This window comes from Amphibalanus amphitrite, unplaced genomic scaffold (assembly GCF_019059575.1).
Source record: "Amphibalanus amphitrite isolate SeventyFive unplaced genomic scaffold, NRLGWU_Aamphi_draft 002258F_arrow, whole genome shotgun sequence".
Lineage (NCBI taxonomy): Eukaryota > Metazoa > Arthropoda > Thecostraca > Balanomorpha > Balanidae > Amphibalanus > Amphibalanus amphitrite.
Window position 1 is genome coordinate 11,072 of NW_024883743.1, and position 15,918 is coordinate 26,989.

General features: G+C 46.4%; 1 long non-coding RNA gene across 1 annotated transcript; it reads left to right on the forward strand.

The window, feature by feature from the left end:
* The first annotated feature begins 5,211 nt into the window (after positions 1–5,211).
* On the forward strand, positions 5,212–7,329 carry LOC122376716. Its single transcript, XR_006255688.1, has 2 exons — positions 5,212–5,409; positions 6,284–7,329. It is a non-coding gene; the product is annotated as an uncharacterized LOC122376716 (long non-coding RNA).
* Positions 7,330–15,918: the final 8,589 nt, after the last annotated feature.

Here is a 15,918-nt window from a genome sequence, read left to right on the forward strand (position 1 = left end):
CAATGGTCAATGTTGCATTGTCGAATGTGTAAGCAATGAACTGAAGTTTACATAGCTCAGGTTAGAGAGTCAAAACAGCCTTTTGTTTTCGCTTGACGATCGAGTGGAAAATGGTCACAAAGTATTGAGACAGAATCGCACGGGTCGCGCACCCGTCTTGCTATTCTCCAGATGTGAACGTGAAGTATACGTCAATTTCTGACGAGTGAGGAACTTATGCTCGCAGAGTCAGCAGAATGATGCGGCTGTAAAGTGAATGATATGGAATTGGAGAGCCTCTGATTAAAATGAGCTTTGACGGGGAGGGGAATCGCAAGAGAAATTCAAGGAGTGTGAAAATAAAGACATATCCGGGTGAGTTTTATGGTGAGTTTTATGATGAATAACATTTTATGAATTTATTACGCATCATTCCAGGTAGGTCTTTCAAGACTGTTTCCATTGACTCAACTTCTGCACAAAGCACCCGGCAATGAAATAATGGTTATATGACATTACGACTCTTGAAATACAATACTATTTATTGAGGTAAAGAGCACTAATGAGGAGATTGGTAGCTTCACAGCTAATTGCACTTGGAAACATTACCTACTTGAAAGCACCTTTGTTCTGAGGAAAACTAAACAATGTATTCGGTGCACCAAGAAGATGCCAGCGTGCTGAAAAAGGAAAACATAAAAAGCCGCAAGAGCTGCAACATTGAAATGTTACTGGGTAATCGGCTTCTGATTGTGCGAGGTGCAGAAAATGTAACGTTTCCAGGTCAGAGCTTCCCTGGTTTGTTGAGTCCTTCAGCTTATTGCAGCTTTATTCGCTTCTTTACGTTTATGCGCAGCAAAGTCGGAAGACAATCAACGAATGCATTACAGCTAAAATTAAACAAATAATGTTTAAATGGATCACGATTTTAGGCTTGCATTCCCAAGGCCGATATAATCATTGAACTGTTGTCTTCCTATAAACCTCTTTTGTGACGCAAACTGAGGGTGAATGACATGTCTGCATTCTAAAAACTAAAGAAATAATTGATGAATAGAGTTTCTTCCATTGATGAAAAGATATGTGTAGCCTATAAACAATGTTTATCCTTGAAAATAGAGATGCTCTTGTATCCAGCTGTCATGAGACTGATGGGCGCCATCTCTATTGCCACTGGCAGGGATCAGGAGCTCAACCATGACAGTATGGCCCACATCCTCTTGTTTTGACACTCCCATCAACCATTGGGTGATTCGGTTTGAAAAATAAATAAACGTATCCAACAAAATAAGCAATAAAAGACTCGGGCGCCATAGATCCATGCTAACATTTTGTTTCCATGCAGAAAGAAGCGGCACATTGTGCCGGGCCGTATACGATTGTGTCTGTTCCGGCCGTAATATCGGGGCCAGTATGCCGGCGCTGCCCATAGCGCCGCCCGATAGCAGCTATTTCTGGCCGGGACCGTATGCAATCCGCCGTGCGTCGGCCGTGGCAAAAAGCCCTTTCGGCGCTGATCGCCCCAGGCAGAGACAGTTTGGGGCCGTGGGGACAGGCTGACGTCCCACTGGCCCATATGGAGGGGGCACGTGCTGGCATGGCACGGCCCGCTCCCAGCTGCATCCGAGCTCACCGCCGGCCGATGGCTCAGTCCCCCGGAAATCACTATTGATTTCACACTTATTCTCTGGACTCATATGGTCTATGGCGGTCGACGGTGGTCTGTTTTGGCCCCAGTGCAGAACGGATCGTTACTGGGTACGTACCAGGCCTGCTCCGCGCACGAGAATAAGGCCATTTATTTGGTGCGCACGCCGTAATGGCGTCGTATCTGGCTTCCAATATTTTTGAAGCACCCGCCCACTAATCATATGCTCGTGGTAATAGCCTACCTTGTAGAAAATCACCAAACGCATTAGTTACTTTGTGGAACTTCTAGGCACGACGACCTGCTCATGACTGATAAGCATGAACTATTTACAGCAAGTCATTTGCGCCGATTACTTCAGCGATGACTGATGAGTATTAGGAATTTGGGCAACGGATTTCTAGTTTGCAAGAGTGGCCATAGGTAGGTAGCATGTTGAAAAGTCCTCTTCTCGGCTTCCGACTTCCAGCAACTACTCAAATTCAAGATGGAAACTGACGATGCCAGGAAGCCAAATCCAGGAGAAGCGGAAGTCGGGAGGATGGCCCGTGTCGGTCTGAGGCCGGGCTGGATCGCTAGATCGAGCCTCTGCGGCCCCCGTGGGAGGATGGCGTGTCAGCTCTAGTGCGGGACGGTGTCTCGTCGAACCCTGGCCGACATCTGAACGTTGGGAGGAGCGGAGACGGCATGGAGACGGATCTTCGGCTCCCGTTCCGTCGACGAAGCTGTCGCCGAGGAACGGTCGCAGATAAAGTGATCAGAAGCGGCGATCTTTTGTGGCGTTCCAACGCGTATTACACTAAGTGTCTGAAGACTGAAACAGGAGTAGGTAGGTATGCATATGTATTCTTCTACACTTCAGCGCTTCACTTCTGTAAACTATTGTCAGTATATAAATTTCAAACGTTTTTAGAAAGAGCCTGACGACACGTCAAGAAGTTTATCGTTTTGTTATTTTGTCCTGCAAAATGATGCACTTAGAGGGCCCTCGCTCATCTCCTTCCACCAATACGTTACTCTTCCTATATACTCTTCCTACCTAAAAAGTTGCTAAAGATGTTATAGATTTTTACTGATAGTGATAGGAGCAGCTTGGTATTGGTCCAGGGTCCATTTCAACACTGGAACGATTTTTGGGTCTGACGTCATGTGTGCCGCTCAAACGGATCTTTCAGCTATTCACAAAGACACGAACGGTCGTCCAGTCGGTCCCATTCAAACACGAACGTGACTGTGGAGACTGTCCAGATTTGTCTCCAGTGGTCACAGGCTGCCAATAAAACCCGCTCCACTCTGACACCGTATTATAATTATTCCATCACTCTGACTATGGTGTGAGAGAGAGAGGGGGGGATGGAAGGGAGAGAGAGAGAGAGAGAGAGGGGGGAGAGGGAGAGAGAGAGAGAGAGGGGGGGAGAGGGAGAGAGAGAGAGTGAGAGTGAGGAAGAAAGAGAAAAGGGTTAGGGAAAACGACCACCTACGCACTCGGTCTGGCCAGTCTGTCCAACTATATCTGGCTGGCTGCGATTGAGCTAGCCACTCGAGCCACCTCGAGTCACATCGTCCAAAAACTACATCCTGGCGCTTTTTGCACCCCTCGGTCTGCCGTTAGTTACCTCCTGCCTCAGCACTGAACGTGAGAGGTCTGCCGCGTGGGCCAGAAGGGACTCTTCTCTCCCGGGGTCCCGTGCTAGAGGCAGCGAGGAAGGTTGGAAGCATGCTTAATACCTCCGGACTATGTCTGCCCTCGGTCGTTGGTTCACCACTGGGGCGATGACGTCACAGGATCTATAGATTTTCAATAGTTCAGCGTCTATAAATAGTCGACGCTCTGTTTACAAATGCACATGAGAAATGTTATGGTGCTAGCGGACCCCATGCAGTTGCCCCATGCGACGTTGGTTTGTACGTGCGCCAGATACAGCGGCACTAACAAAAGCGGGCTGAGCCGGAGGCGCGGGAGGACCTGTTCTGGGCCATCGGTCCACCGGTTGCCCTGGCGACCAGTCGCGCTAACTGTCGATGTCGCTGGCACGCGTACTATCGGTGGGTACAGACATGCCACTTACCGGTCGATGTGGCCTGAGAAGGGCTGGTTCGCGTTAGAGGTGCTGTTGTTCAGGCACCGTCACACGACGAGAGATCCTCGCGTTACGCTCTCAGACTTATACATAGATAAATGTTACAATGAGATGAAAATAAAATTACAAATTTGAGACTGGTAACTATTTACGATCGAATCATGACGATAACAACAGTGTCCACTAAAGGAATGGATATCGCATATTCAATACTTTCAACGTATTTTTAGGGAAAATGTTATTACAAATTCAAAATAACAGCTCAAAGCAAATTTCTAAACCAAATCTATATTACTATTTGAGGAGGGTGCGTCTGTCCGTTACCGAGGTCCCGACTTGGTCGTGCTTTGCGTGGACTACAGGCCAGACCGTTGCACCTAGCGCGGTGAAATTTGCACAACTTATAGATCAAGGATGCGCGACGTGCCTTTGAGGGGTCTGGGCTCGATCGGATTGATAGGGGGCGCGTGGCGCGTGCTCAAAAAGTGCAAATTCGCGTCATAGACTTTACATGTATAAATCGGCGTGCGGAATCGGGCGAAAACAGCCGAATTTGCCCGACACGGGTCCGGTCTCGGTGCCATATCTTGGTGACCAGGGGTCCGACCGGCACGGGGAAAACAGCATCGTGTACAGAATTGAACGGGCTATTGAATGGTGTGCAATGCAGAGGATAGCACGCGCCACGTGCACCGGAGATGGCACTTTTATTTGAAAAATTGCGGTTTTTGAGGGATTTTGGAATTAATTTTATTTTTAGGTGACCGTTAAATGGAGCGAGTTGAATCAACGCCTATTTGCAAGAGAAAGGTACCGCCTCTCATATAAAAATTGTGAATAGCTAATTGATCGACGCCAAGGTGGTACAAATCGCTAGAGAAAATGGTGTTTGTCGATGATGTGCCACTTTATTAATTACACGGGTTTTGCTGCATAACCTGATACGTTTGGCAATTGAAAATGGCACCGTTGGAAAGAGCATTCAATTCTGTCCAATATTCACTCTTCATTTTTGCATGATTAGCAACAGTATCCTTAAAAATGTAAATGTTCCAAACCATTACATTGTCATTTTTAGCGAAATTCATCGATGGCCCTCAAAAGACTTCATGCCAGTTTTCGAATCATTCTTAAAGGAAATAGTTCACTTTTTAACATGGGTTTTGAACTGGAATAGCAGTTCCGTAGCTTGGGCTGAGACGAGCATAAATCAGGAGCTTTTACAGCCCAACGATCACCCTAGGCAAAGATATTATATTTCTCGTCCCGAAAAAGGTGTCTTGCGTTGAGGATGTGTGCCTTGCATATATTTCCATCCAGTATGAAAAGAGCATGGGTCCCGAAAATTCTTCAGAAACTAGAGAAATTATCTACGAGAACTGGGTGCGGTTATTTTTTCTCATCTTAGTTTGCTATTTTGGCGCGATTTTGACAATTTCTGGCGAATTCCACTTATTTACTTTAGCGGCCATAGGGCAATGGCTTACTAACGGGAGATGTGATGAATTGCAGCAGCAATACTTGGAATATAAAGAAGACGTGAAGCAGTTATGATACCTATTATTTTTATAATGACAGAAGGAACGTGGAAGAAAAAAAACGTTTTGTGGAGCATGTGAAAACAAGGAAATAGAATGAAAGAAAGGCTGCTACTTTTCATGCTGATGCGCCCGAAACCAGCCACCTCATCATCATAGCATGGTAATGATAGTTTAACTTTGTGTTAAAAAAGAATAGGAGGAGCTGCTGCAAAGGTGATGCCTCAAAGCTGTTAAGTCAAGTCAGGCATGCTCTTACAGACTGAACGTTCAAGTTACGAGACCCCATCATACCTACCGCTCCAGTGGCTGGTGCCTTTATTGTGCAATTTCAGGTACTTTGTTTATTTTTTGTGGCATAATATCTAGAAAGTTTTTTTTACAAGTCTGGTGATGACTGATAATTCAAATAAGTGATGTAGTAAAATTAAGTTGAGTGGGTACAAGTGCTTTTTTTCTGTAGAAGAAATATTTGATTTTATTTTTACTTTGCTTACATGCTGTCATTATCATAATTGCCTCTATTGAGCTGGGTATTTCATTATATATTGAACTACCGAATTTATATTTGAAAAGTAGGCATTTAATCTGTAATCAATGAGCATTAGGCTGCATGGCAGTAGTCGAGCTTGTCAAATGCCTAAATGTTTTGCTCAGAAATTGTTTGCTTTATTGGTTTCTTGAGTTTCACCAGATAAAGATACAAGGTTGGATGATTTGGTGTTAGTTATCCATATTAAAGTGCACTGTTTGTGACAAGATAATGGAAATTGTAACCTCAATATGGTTTCATATGAAATTTCATGCTGTCAAAGCTATGAGATGTTGCCTTGAGTTTGGAATCAGGCAAACATGGATTGAAGCTGTTAAAAAAAAACTGTTTCTTAGTAACTTTCACCTCATAATTCACCTCACAAGTGACGTCACGGTCACGGCCATGGATATCACAGAAGATTTTGCTGAACTGCCAAAGAGAATCCTGTGCAAGGAAATGTTTTGGTTGATTTGGCTTAACAGCATAAATTTTATTTTCCCAGTTGCATTGGGGCTCTGCTGGAGTTTGCTGATGACACGATGCTGAAGGGCTGAAGCTGGCAGCTGTGGCAGGAGTCCAGTGTCCACCAGCTCAAGATCCGACGCCGCCGCGTCGCCGCCGTGCGGCACTCCGCGGAGACGGGGACGGCGGTCATGATTGAAGACACCGCACTTCCCGCCTGGACTGTCCGGTCGGAGACTGGTAATCCCTCCGGTGAGACGCACACCGTGGAGCTACTGCACCGCGCGTGTCCACCCGCAGTGCAGTGCCAGCAACGGTGCCGTGAGTGCGACATCTGCGTGCATATGACGCAGTGCAACTGTCACGACTCGCGGCTCAGTGTTAACTGTCAGTGTGACAGTGCGGCTCGCGCTCGTTTTAGCGAGGTGCTCTGTTGTATATAACCACCTTGATGGAGACCTATGTGCTGCCGCTTGAGTTTCAATGTACAGTTTCATGCATCAGACTGGCGTAAGTAAATGGCTGTCAGTCGTCAGAGGTCAATTTGAAGCGCAATTAGTATCCATAACCCAGCTGGGTTGAGCGTGTCATGTGACTAGTCCCGATGAACGTACTGTTTCGATGTCGTCAGTCGTAGACTTTTGTAAACCATTCGTCTCGGAGCTCTGTGTTGTGTTGTTCGGGATCGCAGTTGTTTGAGCAGTTTGCTTTATGCGTCGTACGCTGACAGAACGCTGGTCGTACACAAGTTATGTGTTTCCTTTCGCCCCTAATGGGTTACTGCGGTATCTATGCAGTTGGAATGTGTCTCGAGACACTAACTGGTTGCACTTGGTTGTGAAAATGACACTAGCTGGTCGCACTAGGTTTCAAGCTGCGCTTGGAAATGGCGCAATATTATTTGCATTTTGCAATGCAATTTTATTGCCGTAACCGTATTGGTAGATAGTGTCAGAAGTTGGCCATTTGATGCGTTGTCACTTGTCAGACGCTGTTTCCTTAGTACTGACAAATTGATGGGCCTCGTTTGTGTTCTTGTTAAAAAACGGATCTCAATATAAGGTGATTCAGAGGTAGGAACCTGAATGCATTCGTTCAGACTTTTCATTTAATGGGGATGCACTGTTTCATGAGCAAGAACGAGCATGGCTCTGGTTGAGCGAAGCGCAATCGATATTTGTTATCGTGTTTGTAGACTGTGGTCACGTTTACATCACTATTCAACTCCAAGCACCAGCATTATTTAAACTGCTTGAACTTATACTTCATTTCTCTAAATTTCGGGGTCGTCAACCTACGGTCCGTGGCCGTTACGTTGGGCCAATAACTAGATTTTATACATATTAACGGGTTCATATAATCACAGCATGATGCCCCGGACAATTTTTATTTTATTCACTGATAATGAATGTATCCAAGTACCGCACAAACTGAGACTGAAACTGGACAACTCGCTTTTCGAGGTTCAAGTTCATTATCTTCAGATGTTTGGGTATGGTAAGCATTTAATGTTCGAAGAAAATGGTCAGCGTTAGCAGTGCTAAGCGGGTATTATGAGCTTTCAGTTATTTCAATATTTGTTTAGGCTATTATTCTTGTAGTATCTGCTGTCAATTTCACGCGGAATATATAGTATTATCTTATACGATCACGGTAACTACATATTTTCTGCCGGTTACTGTTATTATCATTGATTCGTAATATTTCGTTACGAGCGTGGCTCGATTCACATTGTTATTATATTGGCATTCAAGATTTAAGGATAAACATCTTTTAATGCATTCCAATTCCATCAAAATGTCAATATGCAAAAAAAGTGACAAAAATTGCAGCAGTTTTGTGAATCAAAAATAGCTGTAAAATAGGCCTGTGTAACTTCAACAACAGTGCGCCGAAAAACGTCTAAAAACGCGGCAACAAAAACTAAGATGTAAAAAAATAACTGCACCCCGAGAACTCTAGAGAAATTCTCGTACTGATCAATTAGGACATTCAGGGGAACATTATCAGATCGAGCAGATCGCCCAAATGCCGGTGGCTGCGATAATTTCTCTGTTTCTGAAGAATTTTCGGGACCCATGCTCTTTTCATACTGGATCGCGTGTGCCTTACAGAAACTGAAAAGTTCTTCCTATATCAAAATATAGAAAAAAAATCTTTTGTTATAAAAAGGTTTTATTTTCTTTGCTGATTATTTTGAACATAAAAAATAATAAATCGTTGCAAAAAAAAAATAATTTCGTGAAAGTGAACTATTTCCTTTAAGTAGAACGCATGATAATACGACACGGGCACCTCGATGCGATGTATCTTTTTTGTTTTATTACAAAATGCTTGGCCGTCAAAAAGCAATCGAACGAAATGGATACCAACCAAATCGACACAGACCAATCCAATACCCACGGGTCAAAAACAGCCCTTCTTCGCGTTGCGGAGCACGCGGGTAACCCTAGTACAAACCATTTACATCTACATTTGTATGTAGAAGTCTGGCTTCAAGGCACACGTGTTGTGTCGAACACTATGTCGCATCGATTGCCGTGTTCGACACATCGATTGTCAACCTGAGGAGGGAGCAAATAGGTCCTATCCTATCCTATCAGACTATTTGCTCCCTCCTCAGGTTGACAACTGTCTGACCTAGAGCGATATGTAGATGGCGCTACGCCGCTACAGCCCCTGGACGTCTGGGCGGCGCGGCGGGCAGTGGAAGGCGGGGGCGGGGGTGGGGGTGGCGGGCGCGCCCGGCGCCGGAGTTCCTCGCCGGGCGGGGGCGGGGGCGGGGGCGGGGGCGGTCGTCGAGCACAGATGCCACTGATTGGCAGTGCAGTAGCGAGCTGAGGGCGGCGCCGGGCACGCGCACTGCATATGCATGGGCCCGTCGAGGTGCCGCGGTCACGCGCCGGGTGGTGTCCGGGGGTGACGGACAACGCCCTGGGGTGGCGTGAATGGGATATACAGGGCAGCACCTAACGCGACGAAACAATGTCATGTCCCATTTATGACACAAGCTTGAGACGGAAAGTGATCGCATTACTATAATGCTGAAATAATTTACGAGAAACTTTTTGTGGAGCCAGATATCATTCAGTGAATATTAAACAAATGTCCTCCCTTTAATTCCTCACGAGAAAATGAAGCAGCCTACTGGAAAGCCCCCAAGATTTAGGTCGTGCAATTTCGAGCGTTGCTCCGGTCTGCAGAGCGGTGGACGAAGTACTTACATGTGGCAATGAGGTGCTAGGTATAGGAGCGCCAGCTTTTTTTGTCGGTCACAACTAAGTCGCTCGAGAAAAGGCAAGATGTCAAACCAACCATGTCACGATCAATCATTAAAATCGTTCGATCGTCATCATATTCCTTCTTTTATGCTATAGGCCTTCGCTGCCTTGGAAGTTGGAGAAATCTGCTTAATTCTTTCATTTTCACACATTTCTGAACGAAATAAGAGCATTGCTCCCTAGCTCACAAACCACTTATTTTTCATTGCCCTTCAGCTTCGCATCACTCCACACCCAATCGACATAATCATCCGGACATCGGTTAGACGCCAGATATTGCCGATTATAATCAGCGCGTCACTTTTCTGATAATTGGACCTTCGTAACAGCATGGCTGATCGTTTGAAAGTCACTAGTACTTTAGATGGCTGCGAAAAACAGCCACCCTATGTAGTTCTAGAAACATGGGATCTTTCTTTTTTTATCCGATTCCCAGATGCGACACTGCTCCAATTTAGACAGCCCTTGGGATATGCAAACTGATTAGCGATACAGCATCGACCGCTCTAATTATAGCTGGGTTTCGTGCTTTGCCAGACAGAAGACTGATATTGCTGCTCGTCCGAAAGGTTCCACACCGTTTGTCGGTAGTCTCGGGCCCCAGCAATCGATAGCCGGTGGCGTAAAGCGTCGTCCACTACATTGCCTCTATCAGCTGCTTCCAAAACCACACACAGCTGATGGATCATCCAGGTAGCGGCTAGAACCAGGTCGATCGCTTGATGAAATATAATGGTGGAGTTGTACTCCAATTTAGATGCTGAAGAAATCGTTTAGTATGCGGTCTTTGCCATGATCATTCGTCAATTCTACAACCGTCTATCACCAAAGGGTCTATTGTATCCAAAGCTAAATCATCGACAAAGTAAATGCCACATATCAAGTATTTTTAAGCAAAAGCGTTTATACCTGTGCCAATTCTGAAATCTTTCTTCTAATTCATAGGAAGCTAAGTGTAAAACACCGTGAAATAGTGCAAGACGTCAATAGAAGTACGGGTAGTGTGGCAATTATTCAACACCTAACACGGTAACGCCTCACTTGAAATATGGAGCGAACAGAAGGTGAAACGATCCGATAATGCTCCAGCGGATCAACACTCATCACGCTGGAAATTGTACAGTGTAAGGCTGGTCGTAGGTCTGCATTATCACTCAGTTCAGCGAGTACTGCGCGTTCCAGTTCATAGATGGCGCTCGCAGTGTGCGCCTGAAAGAATACTGTGCCGCATTACACGGGCACTACAGTCGCACTGCTAGCTTATGCTGCGCGACGCGACGTACAGGGTCAAACTCACATTCCATGTTCTCGCGTATGCGTAAAGCGATAGCGTGAAAAAAAATCTTGAAAGATATTTTGATAGTGTAAATAGACGTTCCTATCGAAAGAACCACTTCCGAGAAGATAAATTGGCGTGCTTCACACAGAAATAACACAATTTGTAGGTTTTAAGAATAACATCGGAAGTGTGGTTTTCTTTTTTAACCCTCGCCGGACCTATTGGTTTTCTACATACGCGCCGGCCGAGGGGGGGGGGGGGCGGGTACGACCCCCCCCCCTCGCCGTTTCGCCCCTGGTGGAGCTAGCGCGTCGCGGAAAAAACGAGCGTGTGCGCCGTTACGAGACGCAGAGATTGGTACCCGATTTTAAGGTCCTAGGTCAACTGGTGACCTCTGAGGTCAGGTCAAGTGCCCCAAGGTACGGTTCAGTTTTTGGTGAATAACTTCGCAAAAAACGGCCGCAGAGCGCCGATTTTGGCAGCATCGTGTTCGTCTCGCTCAGGCGCGTCGAATGATATACTTTTTGTCCGGGTCAGGTCAACTTGGGGTGTTGACCTCAGGTCAAGGTCAGGTCAGCACCCCTAGGTCACGAAGTTGGTCGAAAGATGTCGTGTCGCATATCATTCGATTCGGCAGGTCTTCCTGAGTCCATTGGTGGCTTTCCCGACTCGCTAGCTCAATTTGATCAAGAGTTATTGACGAAAAACTAATATGACCTTGATGACGTCATAAATGACGTCACGCAAGGTCAACATTGTAAAAGTGACGCATCTAACCTTGCAAGGAGTGCATCAAATCACGATTCTGTGTGCTTGAGATAGTTGGAGATCGTTCCCGGCGCCAGAATAGCAATTTGAATTTTTCCCCATTGACTTATAATGGTGAGGTCACGAAAATGACCTGACCTCATATGACCTTTAGGAAAAATCCGAGATATACAAGTTGTGGGACTCATAATGGATACTAGATCCTGCAAGTTTCATTTTCCTGTGACATCTCCTCTGGCAGTGAGGGCGTTGCGAAGTTGCGACATCTGAAGACCGTGCAGAGGTTCACTTATGACGTCATAGGTCAGTGACCTGACCTGACCCAAAAATGCGGTTGGTGTCAAAAGATGCGGCTTGGATCAAAGGTCAGGTATGCCAAGTTTCAGCTCTCTATCGCCAGCGTGTTTGGAGCTATCGCGAAAAAACCCTATGGGGGGCGGCACCCGCCCCCCCCCTCGGCCGGCGAGGGTTAAAATCAGATACTTTTCTGGAAACATTACCTTAAATACGAATAGGCACAGGCCCCACCGAGTTTAACTAAATGTAAACGATCGACGAATGAAAAGCTCACCGCTATTGCGCTTGTTGGGTTAGAGTCTCAGAAACGTTTGGTCGATTGAGACCATTTCAGGACAGAGGGATGAGGAGATAGGAGGTAGACATGCAAGCTTGATCGACCACCGACTGGTGTGATGGTGAGATGCAGTGTTGAGCCCATCCCATCGGGCCAGGCAGACCGCCCACCCAGCCGTCCAAACGGTCGTCATGAAGGGCATGCCCCAATTGCAGCCCCCCCCCCCCCTCCCCGTTGTTAAAAGATAGGGTGACCGTCAGCACAGATCGGGAAAAGTCATCACCGATTAGGATAAGCTTGTTTTGAGATTGAAAAGAACATATGAATGCATTAAACACACATTATCATTGTGACACATTGCAACTGTCTATCCGATGGTGCTACATCAGCAAAGAGGTGTTGCATGTGTGATGGTGCTGATTGGAAGATCGTGATAGATCAGAGCAACTCAGAGCGATAAGGTCTATCAACTGCTGTGTGTCAGTGTCATCATATGCACCATGACACTGTGACCAACTGTAAGCAGCTGTGATCACCCAAAGCATGAGGAAAATGTGCTAAATGAGCTGCTTAGCTCAGCCGAAGCATAGAATGGGAAAAATTGAGGGGGCGAAAAAGTAAGTGCAAAGGCTTTAACCCGGCAGTTGCTGGGGTATTTCGCCACCCACCGTTTGCTGGGGGGGGGCGTTAAACGCCCCCAGCCGATAACTCGAGAACCAATAGGCGCAGCGAAACGCACGAGGCGGCAAACGAAAGAGCGCGACAAGACGCTTCAGATGAGTACTTTAAAGTTGAATTTTGAGGTCACAGGTCAGGTCAAGGTCAGGTCAAACACCTGAAATCGGGCTTTCAGTAGCATGGACTTCAGGACATCGCAATGGGCGCCTCTCGCCATAAACTCTGTCAAAACGGTGCACAATCCATCTTATAAGGCCTACAAGAGTGTCAGCTTCATATAGGGGTCAGTCAAGCATAGGTCAGGGTCAAGGTCAGGTCAACCGGGTAGGCACATATCCCCGAAAATCAAAACTGATATTCGCAGCCTGTGACACATGTTTTATGGGTACTTTGGGGCGTAGAACACGATGGTGACATTCATTTTATCATATGTGTACGTGTTTGGCTCAAAAAGTTCAATTTAAGAAATTCATGTATCATGGTCGTGAAGTAGTCAAGAAAAATTGCCAAGATTCAGTTCAATATTTTGGAAAATGCGGAACGATAATCAATAATCGAAGATAGCCATTTGATTGATCATGGTATTGGCAGTCTAATGGCGTCTACGGCATGTCTGTATGTCTATTCTGTGATTTTATATGATTTTTTGAACATATGCCGTTTTTGGTCGAAAAGTCAGAAATCATGACGTCACTAAAACCTCGATATCTCAAAAATTTTCCGACCGATTTTTTTGAAACTTTGTCACAATAAACTTCAATTAATTCCCTACAGGTACCCAAAATTTGGCGCGCCTGCGGCGCGCCGTTTTTATACTATGGCCCGGCGAAAAAAGTGGGGGCGTTTAACGCCCCCCCCCCAGCAACTCGCGGGTTAATCGCTTCACTCCAACCAGCTACTCCCGTGAGGCTGGCCGTTTTATAAAGCGCAAGCTGAAGCCGTGGGAAAACGAATGCAAAAGCGTTCTGTGAATTATCAAGTGCACCAGTGCTAAAAATTCCTCCAGCAGTGTCCAGCATGCGGTGCCCGAGTCAGCGTGTTTGGATGGCGTCGAATCGCAGCGCTGTTTTTCATCAGCGTGTGCCCACATGTTGCCCGGATAGCGGCAGGTTTTCTCCCCGTCTCAGTTTTATAGCCGACCAAGCTGAGCCGAGATAGCATATCCACAGTGCAGCACACAGCGCGTCAGTGGCGGCGGGGAGACGCAGTGGGGAGAGCAGGAAGAGCGCGAAGCGAGCCACACAGAGAAAGAGAGAAGGTGCAGAGGCGGTCGGCGCCTGCCTACCTCTCCAGCAAATGGGTGTAAACCGATGGGTCGTCTTGGGACAACCTTAAACAGAGCAGAAGCACAGAGTCAGTGAAGCAGATGTCCTCCGTTGGTCGCTGGTCCATCGGGCCGCTTGTCTGACCTTGCATGGGTCAGTAGCCACGTGAGCGGAGCGGGGGAAGAAAAGAGAGTGAGAGAGAGAGAGAGAGAGCGGGACAGCCGCCGCGCTGGCTCCGGCCCGTCGATTGCAAACGTAATTTGAAGTCTGCAGGTCCGGACAAACGCAGCCACGCCGGGACCGCCGTTCAAACTCGCCGGTTTGTTCGTTGACACGTGTCGGCCCGGCCGGTTGATAGCACTTGTCCGTGTTTGTCGAGCTAACATAACATTTACACGAAATGCGAGGGAAGCATGGCAATCGAGAACAAATCACACAGCAACGAGAGACATCACGTGTGTATATCATTGCCGAATGTAACGAGAGATGAGCATGTTTACACGGCATACACTTCAGTTTTCATATAAATCTAAAGGTAACGTGAAGCATAACACAACCGCTTCTAGCTACGCCACGCTATCAGCATTCCTATGATTTGCAACCCTTAAACAGCATCTTACATCATTGTCATTTAAACAGGCGGCTCTCAGAAGAATTGGCAGGGTCTTTGCTGGCGCCCCATAAATCAGTAGCAACCTTTTCGATGACGTCGGTTCGGCCTAGGTGGCGATTTAATGAGCTTCCGACCACTGAATAACTGCCTCTGTAGCCCGATGTTCAGCAGGATAAGAATAGAACCGACCCGATGCCTCACAGAGAATGGGTGGGATTGGAGGCAAGTAGCCGAGGACGGTGGCAGACAGTGATGTCACACATGGCATAACCGAATCTTGCACCAATGATGTGGCAGACGTGGCTTGCACCAATGCTTGGATTATTTTGCATGGTATACCCACACCCAGTCCAAGCCTCAAATGTAACAATTTGCGTGCAAAATTTAGCAAGCACATGTAGGATTATGTATGGGGCTATTGCAAACAAATTTACCACCGTTAGATTAGCTTATTCTGAAACCGGTTTTTCGATTTTACGTAGCTAGGTAGTTTGGTTCAAGAGGTCTCGATGTAGTAAAGACAGTAAGAATGCAATGGAATATGGGTGTTGTAACATCCGACATACTTTGTTAGTCTTGGGCGCCATAAAAAACCAGTAACTTTGGCCCAACGAATCCGTTTTAAAAACTCATGCTAAAGGACTCGAATATGGAGCTGAAACGGTCCAATCCATATATTGACTTTTTGTGGGAATCAATACAGGCATCGTCGAGACAAAGTGGCTTTTACGAGTTGATTTAAAACGTAGGTTCTAAGGCAATTTTAAAAGGTCAATCCCCTCCATAAGATAACGCTGGTTTCAGCTCGTCAATCCACCAACATAATCTTGGATTTTCACCAATTTACTCGAGCACAAACTGGCCTGATGAAATGAGCAGCGTGATAACTTTTCACCATGATTATCCAGAGGAACGGGTGATCACAAAACTTCAAAATTGATTTGTCTTTTACTCAGCAAACGGGCATCGGCCGCTAGCACGGCAGCGTGAATAAAACTCCTAAATTTTGCGGTTTTGCGCAGCTGTTTATGGCAATGTTCGGTCTCCGGGGGCTTTGGTTGTTGATCATCCCTGCTCAGTGGAACACAGCGGACGGTCATCTCAACCGTGCTTTGCAATTCTAATATCTATGCAATCAGACGAGCAGAAGACAAAAGCGAGACGGACGCATCTCGCTGGAATTTGATTGTGTGGATGGTAGAAAAATACGTGTCGTC